General features: G+C 45.3%; 1 long non-coding RNA gene across 1 annotated transcript; it reads right to left on the bottom strand.

Annotated features, from left to right (window-relative positions):
- Positions 1-2,557: 2,557 nt before the first annotated feature.
- LOC133275608 (uncharacterized) lies at positions 2,558-4,410 on the bottom strand. The gene is made up of 3 exons (XR_009745617.1): positions 4,010-4,410; positions 3,807-3,919; positions 2,558-3,623 (listed from the first exon to the last, which is right to left on the bottom strand). It is a non-coding gene; the product is annotated as an uncharacterized LOC133275608 (long non-coding RNA).
- Between the last annotated feature and the right edge of the window lie 4,772 nt (positions 4,411-9,182).

The raw sequence follows: 9,182 nt of genomic DNA, 5'->3' as shown, positions 1-9,182 counted from the left end.
TTCCCAGGCAAAAGCCTGCAGGGGAATGTCTGAGCATTTGCTCAAACAGCAAACACAAACAATACCAACACAATTACCCTTGGGGTCATTGTCACATAATGGCATGAAACTGTCCAGAAACTAGTCTGAGATCCAAAATCTCACAAAGCTGGGGCAGAGAAAGGTCTGTCCATTCATACTGAATAGGCAGCAAATAAAATAAAAGAAACTGGGAATATCAGAGGGGTAAATCATTCCCATTGCTGCCCAGTCATCTTCAGTACAGAAGGTGAGGATGCCCCACATCCTAATCTGCATGAGGTTTGCTTGTAAGGACTCAGGAAAACACAACTGTCCCATCCATGCAGAGACACCGTTTGGCCATAGTTTTATTTCAACATGTCTTCACACTCCTCTCCAAGACCAGCAATTTCCTCCCTGGAAAGAGAAGCAGATGAGTTGAGCTGCTCTCAACTCCTGTTCCCTTTCCTTAGGGAAGGGCCCTCATTCAGATCACCTTGATTCTGAAACAGCACTGCTTGATCTGCAACAGCCCTTTACAACATGAAGGCATCAGGGAAAGCATCTCCTCAGCACAGTCATAAAGACCTGGTACTGGGTTTGAGCATTCAGCCGTAGACTGAAGTGTCTACAAGAAGGCAAAGCTGTTGAGACCTCATTCTCTCACACACAGACATACACATGCGCTTCTCTGCAGTTGATTCTCTCTAACCACAGCTCCTCCTTTTGCTTTCCTCTCCTCTGCGTTTATTTACCAGCACACCCAGCTCCAAACACCAGCTACTGCAGCAAATCCTCCAGTTCTCAATGGCAGTAACAGTAGAAGGGACCTTTTCGTTCACTAAAACAATTCATTAGTCTCTTCCATCCCTGGTTTTCCCCCCATGGCTGCAGTCCCCTCTCACTTCCACCAGGATCCTTTTTCCTATTCCCTCCTCTTCTCTGTTTCTGTGTGAATGTGAGTGTTCATGTTCCAGCTCTCCCTGTGTTTCACAGTGGTGCTGGAACATGCAGCAGGAATTTGATGGATGATCACCTGCCACAGCTTGTTTATTATAATTCAGACAATCAATTACACATCCCTAATGCTGCTTGTCCTGCCGAAAATTTACATGCTTGGCACAGACCAATGTGAAAATGGAATCTCATTTGCCAAATGTCTTTCCGTGGGTACAGCACGATGATTACAGTCTGCTTGGTTCAACAGTTGTGTGTGTCTGACAATGTCATCACTTACTGCTTGCCACAGGTCACATTGCTCTGAGGCATTATTTATTGTGTTGTGCAGGGTAAGGCTTTCAGAGGACAAAAGATGTTGCATAAAGCCACTATGCTCAAGGCAGGCAGGTACCGCAGATCACACAGCAGGCACACGGCTTCGGCACCCATCACCTGCCTTTGTTTCTGCTGGTGTGAATCCTTGTACCTCTCCACCTTCTTTTCTTTCATAGAAGACTGCCTTGTATTAAAGGGCTGGTGAGCTCTTGCACAGACAGGCAGGGCTCTGGCTCTGCAATTAAATAATTCCAGGATAGCCAGGGATTTAATAAGGATCGCAGAAATAAGAGGAAGGGGGAAAGCAAAATGGGTTTGTAAGTGCTTAGATAAAATGCTGTGCAGGTGCTGAGCCTTCTGGGTAAGGGTTAAGTGTGTTCTACTGACTAATTGAGTGGTAGGGCTCAATCTTCCATCTAGGCAGAAAGGAGGTAGAAGATCCTACAGAAAGGAGAATATAGAGTATGGACTGAGCCTATCTGAGCTTCAGATCAAATACTGGATTTGATCTGAAATAGCCAGAACTTCAGGAAAAGCAGGGAGGACTTAAATGTCACGTTAACTCCATTTATGAGCAAGTATAAGAACACACACGTTTCTGTAAGCATAGGGTTTAGAAATCCTGTATGTGGGATGCTTCACCAACACACCCAGTGATGCACTGACACATACACATGCAAACATATATAAGATGTAAAAGGAAGTTTCCTCTCCCTCAATTGGCGCTAAAAGCAGGGGGAGGAAGATTCCTTTCCTTACTAGGAGCCAAGTTCCTAACAACTTCCTGTTAACTGGAGAGAAGAACACAGGAACAGATCCATTAAATCACCTTGCTGACTTAGGCTTGCCATTCAGTCACACAAACGTCAGCTGCTGCCATCCACCTCTTTCTGCTCAACCAGACAGACTGGTTTGGGGTTTGTACCTAAACTGCCTCTGCTCTGAAGCACCCACAAACTGGTCCTTCCTGGAAAACCCAGGTGGAAGTCGAGGAGCTAACTCACTGATATTCTGAATGCCAGTCCCAGCGTGGAGGTGGGGAACTTTTCACTACTTCACTTATTAAAGTGGTTTTGAAGTATTCAACATCTAAACGGTTAATCCAAAGATCTGTGAGCACAAAAATATGAGCACAATCTGCAGGAAAGCCATGACATTTATGACATATAAAATAAACAGACTAAATAACAATTTCTTACTCCTTCAATCAGCAGGTCTAACCCTGAAGAGGGATGGCCTATTGTTCAGAACAGTTATGTTCTCAAGGAGGAGGACCAGCAGCGAGTCTCCACAGGCAGTGAAATGGTGCAGTACTGATGACTTTTTGGAGGATCTTATGAGCCACCCACCAGTGTTTTCTCAGGCCTGTGTGCACATGAGGTCAGAGAGAGGCACTTTAGTCTTCCTCACAGAATTAGGGCAAAAGAAAGTATTTAGTTTTCAGATGAGAGCTGTGTTCCCTGAATGAGCAGATGGATGAGGTGTAGTTGCCTATCATAGCCAAGGACTGAAGCAGATGACTTGGGAAGACCCTATGAAGCTTTTGTACTGAATGATACCATTTATATATCCATGAGATAAGGTTCAGGCAGTCTGTGTGTAGCAGATCATGTTGGTTATTCATTCATATGTTAAAATCTCTGTCTCAGCAGCACTGTGAAATCTGTTGCAATTCCCACTGAGTCAACCCAAACCATGACAAAGCACTCTCACTCTCCACACATACATGCAACACACTCATACTCACACATATGCATTGACTGAGGTGGGTTTGCTTTTAAGTGACCTGTTTTTCAAGAGAGGATCAGTACACTTAGTACTGAGGCTACATGTGCCTCTGATTTCACAAATGACACAAGAGCACGTGAAAGGGCTCAAGTCCTTCTCACACAGCAAAAGGCTTCCTGTGCTTCTGTGAGCTCTGTATGAGTTGGCATGAAAAAAGTGTCTGCTGAGGGGGTAGGAAGGAAATTGAGCAATCAAGAGTGTAGGGAATCACTGCTACCCACAGAGGCAAATGTTATCCTGGAGCTGGCTGAAGTGAATCATATTGAACCCTCAACCTCTTTTTTTGTTTGCCTGTCTTCGGAAAGATGTATTAGTTACAATTAGGAAAAGAAGTAAACAAATATTAGCTCTTATTGCTATGAAATCCCAATTGTATTAGACAGACAGCCTGGAATAAGACCACCTCTGATGCTTTATAGGTGGGATATGAAGCTGTGCTGAAACTTCCCGAGGGAGTGCTGCATCATCACCACAACCTGACTTGGCATCGTACCAGGGCTGTGAGGATCAAAACAGTGTGAGCTGACTTCAGGTGCTTCAGTAACATCTCAAGATGGACTCTGCAAAACAAGGCATGTTCTGGGACACTTCTAGTGAGGATACAGCACTTCCCAAGCCCAGGGCTAAGTGCAGACTGGCTTGAGCAACTGCAAGACAATTCACAAACAAGACTGCTGTCTTAGGCAGCCAAGCCTGAGGACTCCTGTGCCTGGTTCTGAGGCAAGACAAGGGAAGACACTCACCAGCTTCAGCGCTTGCAGTAGGACACACAATGGTCCTTCTGTGCCAGACTCATAATTCAGTCTGCTCTGCCTGGAACAGGAAGTACACCTTGCCTCTATGATAGGCAGAATACCTAAAGACAAATACAACTACGTAGGTCAGGGAAGGCTTGTGTACTCTCAGGGGAGAAGAGTTTTCTCACTCTTCTCCATCAATTACAAACCTGGGAGCTGCCATGCGTCTCAATTCCAAACAGAGATGCTGCCAGAAAAATCCGTTCAGTTAAAGAACTTCCTCCTAAACAGGCAACTGACAAAACTGTTACCCTGTGAAACAGCCAAATTCTCATGTTTACAAGCAAAGTTCCTTTCCTGCTGCCCCCAACAACCTCACTGCAACTGGAGGTTTTGGTTTGCTTATTAGAGTGGACTCGAGTTACACCAGACTTTAATTCCTCTTCACTCTAACCGGTATTTTGCTGTTCATGTGAGTCCCACTGTGGTTTACAAAACACATTCAGTTTTGCATTATTATTTTTATTTTACTTACTGGTAGCACAGTAGTACTAAGAAGTTCTCCGTCAGCTCAGGTTTTGACTGTTAGACACTATACAATCACATGGAGGGAGACCATTATTATATCAAAGAGTTATAGTTAAAACAGACAACAGGCAGAAAACAGAGAGAGAGGCAGACAGAGTTTACTTGTCCAAGGTCAAAAGCAAAGCTGGTAATACAATCGTCCTATTCTTATTCCATTACTCAAACCACCAGGCAGAAGTGTCTTCCTAACCTCCTCTCACCAGTTCCCATCCACCCTCTAACCCCCCCCCAGCTCTGCAGTGTGAAACATCCTACAAATCAGTAACACATGTGGAAAAGTCGAATGCTACCCCATGCAAAGGATATGATGAACCTGTCTGGAAAGAGTGACTCAAGACAGTTATGAGACATTGCATATTGTCCTAGGACTGAAGTATAAAAATGGATGGGTTTGTTCTGCAAGGCTCATCTGGCACTCACCGAAGGCTCTCGGCTCCTCCTGAAAGAGCCTCTTGTTCCCCCACAGCACCCCAGCCTTGTCCCAGTCTTTTCTACATGACTGAGTACTTTTACAGACATTAACAATATGCACACCATATATTTCTGATACAAAGACCATGTATTTGTTCCTTCTTTGTGGGCATGTTCCTCAGAGCAAATGCTTGGTGTCACTTGACTCTAAACACCCCTATCCATGCAGACAGCATCTCCTCACTGGCTGCATGAGCTGCGGTGGGGTCCCACTGTTTTGCCCACAGCATTCCTAGCCTTGTCTGAGTGCACTTTTGGAGCATTAAGGCAGGAGATGTGCTGAGTCAGGCAGCTCTCCAGCTGCTCACCGGAAACACAGCTGGTATGCAGAAATAACCATGAAGGCAAGAACTTGCACTTTCACAGAGAAAACAAACCAAAAACACACTGACCACAAACAGCAACAGCCTCCTGGAGCTATTGGATGAAATCCTGCTGCATGCACATCGCATTCTGGGCCAGAGTCTGGGCTGAGTACTGCCCCGCTCTTTTTAGGCTGTATCTGGGGGACAGGACAGGAGCCAGAGCCATCTCCTCTCCTGGTTTTGGTGAGTCGAATGGGGAAACCTGAGCTCACTGCTTCATTAAGGAAGGACAGGGGAGGTTGTTGGGCAGGTGGACAGCTTAATAAGCACAACCCCATAGTGCTGCCCATCGCCTGGATTAGGTTATGGAACAATATCAAACCAGGGCTGAACGAGCTGCTGTTTCCTTGTGCCTGTGTCCATGTATCCCCAGTTGTGCAGTGGCACCTGTTCCTCTGAATGTGAGCACAAGCTGTTCCCTCGGCGCTCCAGCACATACGAGTCACGACTCCCAGATTCAGCAGCGACTTGGATAATGCCCCAACTTCTTAAAGGGCTCCAGCTCTGCTGCTGGTTCCCTCAGAAACAGCTCCAACAAAAGCTGAAGTCTGGGAGAAAGCAAAACGCGTAACACAGCAACAGAAACCAGCTGAGAGCTCACAAGGAAAAAAGGAATTGGCTTATTTAAGTAGCCTGTGGAAGAACTGCAAGGGTTTGCAGATCTTGAATGTGACCTGCACTGAGGCATCCAGTACATGACAGCGTTTATCAAGGTTCCCTAAATTCCCAAAAGGCTAACAGCTTCCACGGACATGCAGAGCCCCCTCATCTGTCAGCTGGGTGAAGAGGGGGAAGGACATGCTACTGCCTCCTGCTTTAAAAGCCAACGCAGGTAGTGCTCACAGTTTGAGAACTTCACCAACAGGCTGCCAGGGCTGTGATGGAGTCACCATCCCTGAAGGCATTTAACAGACGTGTAGATGAGGCCCTTAGTGCCATGGGTTAGTGGTGGCCTTGGCAGTGCCGGGGTAACAGTTGAACTCCATGATCTTAAAGCTCTCTTCCACCCTAAACGATCCTGTGGTCCCACACCATATGCTGTAGTTGTGCTGAACCCACCAGATGTGCAAAGCCACCACTCAAGCCCTGGGCACAGTGCTCTCTTGGCCTCCAAACCGCCCCATCGAATGTCAGCCCTGACCAACCTTAATCTCATTTCATTCTCTCCAGCCACTGAGGAGTGAGTTGCCCTTTCCCTCACCATAAGCCAGGCTGCTACCCGGCTAATTTCACTTTGCAGCCCCCATACCTTCATTAATACCAGATTCATTCAGAGAGGCCCAAACTGACAGAGCAACAACAAATGCCCTGTGACAAGCCCCAGAAAGCATCACGTTAATGACCCCAGCAATCCAAAGGAAAAGGATAATTAAATGTAGGCTGGGGAGACAGGACGCAGAAGCAAAGTTACAGTGGTCACATCTCCAAAAGGCAGATAGAAGATAGCAATTTGCATAATAATCCTGCAAGTAACAATGGGTGCCCAGAAATTCTCTTTAAAGCTTTAATATTAATTTAATAGGGAAAATATCTAATACAATTCCCACAGAATTTTTCAATTAAATTAATGTGATGGGCTTTACTGGATATCTTAAGCAGAGAGCACAATTAACAGGAATACTGCATCCATTACACGTAGATACGTTATAAAAACTGGCACACGGCCTTGCTGTGCAGGGAACCTTATCCTAAACTCTGGCATCCAGTTCTAACTGTATTTAAAAGACTTTTCCTGCTCAGAGATGAACTATTTCCTCTTGGGATTTTTATTCTTCCCATGGTTTGGAAGAGCAGCAATGTGATCCTGAAGAACCAAAAACAGCTGAAAAGAGGGATTGTTTTGGGGTTAGTTTGTACAACGCCTGGGGAAACTGGGTCTGGGCTGAGAGGACTTCAGCATTGCTGCAATACACCTAATGTACTAACAGCAGCTACCTGCAGGAGTAATGCACCCTTCCTCAGATGAGCACAAGGGAATTCTTTAGTACACAAAGCCTGGCAACAGAGTGAGGAAGCATTTCAATGACACGCTGCCCATCCCAACCACAGACCCAGCAGCACAAACACAAACCCCAAAGTTCTAAGGATGGTAAAAATAGAACCTCAATGCCCAACTCATTCCTCCACAGAACAGACATAACTGACTTTCAGATGAGCTTCCCAAGTTACCCAGTCCCAGACAAGCCCTGAACTGCCAGGTTGGATGAGGCTTGGAGCAACCTGGTCTACTGGAAGGTGTCCCTGCCTGTGGCAGGTCCCTTCCAACCTGAACCATTCTATGATTCTATGACACAGAATCAATAAGTCACTATCCCATCTCTACTGATACCACAAATTCCCCTTCTCAACGTCAAATAGATTCCTGTTACCATCCATAGCCACACAACTGCACCCTGAGCAGCAGCCTGGGTGCCCACCACTTTGACCACGCTTTAATGCATCTTGGTGAGGTGTTCCTAAACATCACTCTCTATTTCTTCCCCCAGCTTTTTCCACTAGTGCAAACCAGGAAACAACACAGAGGCGTCCAGTTGCAGATGTGGCTGTGCATCACATTTAGTGACTTGTAATTCAGGCAAGAACTGCGATAGTAGATGTTGGCCGGTGTATGGGCAAGTATGATAGGGGCATTGCACGCAGTCCGAGTTGACTGGTCTGAAGTAGCTCTGTGGTGTGCCAGGAGAACCCTTGCTCATGTGAATTCAGGTGCCTCAGTGCCATGTTAATGAGCGAGTGTTGTCATGTAACTACATTCCAGACGTTAAAATACAGAATGCAGAGGCAGGAAGAATTCTGGTGGAAGCTCACAGTACTAGGTACACAGTACCTACTTTTAGAAGCAGTGAACATCATACATCAGATGAGCTCAACACAGTTGTATTTCTGATCAAATGCTTTTCTACATTATACCCACACAGCAAGCTAAATTTTATCACAGAGATACCACACATACATTTCATGCTTCCTCCCACATAATCCACACAGAGATGCATTCAACAAGCTTTATAAATATTTGAATGAGAAGAGACTCCTGCAAATAAAGCAGAGCCTGGTTTTATTCTCAGCTTAACTACTACACAAGCCTGTTGTCCCTTTGAGCACCTACTAGACATAAGTTTCCTGCAGCAGTGTGTCCTCAGCTCATTCCTCCTTTTAGAAACCTGTGGGCCTCACTCTTCCATTTCTTAGCCATTGCCCCTTCCTGAAGAAAGTGGGAGCTGATATGCTGTGATCAGGACCCAATTCCCTCAAATTAAGCCTTCAAAAAGGCTGACATTTGGAATGAGTGGAACTTTTGAGTATTACAGACACAATGATCAGCTTTCTAATTTGTAAAGGCAGTACAATATCATTTTACTCATTTCATAGTCATGAATCCTAATAACTATTTCTCCAAAGCACTTTCAGGTTGCTGGGCAGCAGGTGGTAGTGAATGTTAGATGCTATTATTTATCTTGGGAAAATCCCATCAGCAATTCCATGCTGTGATATGTGGAAGAACAGCTTCCAATGAAGAAAAATTGCTTGTCACTTGCTGCTACGAGATGCGAGTGAGTTAAAGTGAAGCAGAAGCCATATTGCTGTGTTTTCTATTCCTTTCATCAAACACAAATAAAGCACCCCGTGGAAATCTGTGAGCTGGAGTGATAGGCATCTCTTGAATGCTTTTAATTGCTGCCAAAAATAGGCTGAAGCTTTCACCAAAGTTAACAGAGACTAAATTTCCATGGAAAGCATCAGTTCCATGGGAAAAGCAGTTGGCTTTTTCATTAGTTAAAATAAAACCAGCAATGACACACTTTACCTCTGCTGAAAATTCCACTTTACCTTACAACGGAGATACACGCAGATAATACTCTCTTCACATCAACGGAGAATGCAAGAAGCTCAGAATGCCACCTTACCTCTAGCACTCCATAGTAACATCATCCCCCGCCACTAGTAGGCAGATTTTAAT

Source organism: Pezoporus flaviventris, unplaced genomic scaffold, assembly GCF_033815535.1.
Source record: "Pezoporus flaviventris isolate CSIRO_AGI_PZ_B2104156 unplaced genomic scaffold, CSIRO_AGI_Pfla_v1 ptg000041l, whole genome shotgun sequence".
NCBI classification, from domain to species: domain Eukaryota; kingdom Metazoa; phylum Chordata; class Aves; order Psittaciformes; family Psittacidae; genus Pezoporus; species Pezoporus flaviventris.
The sequence above is the reverse complement of the archived record's forward strand: the minus strand, read 5'-3'. Positions and strand labels throughout refer to the sequence as shown.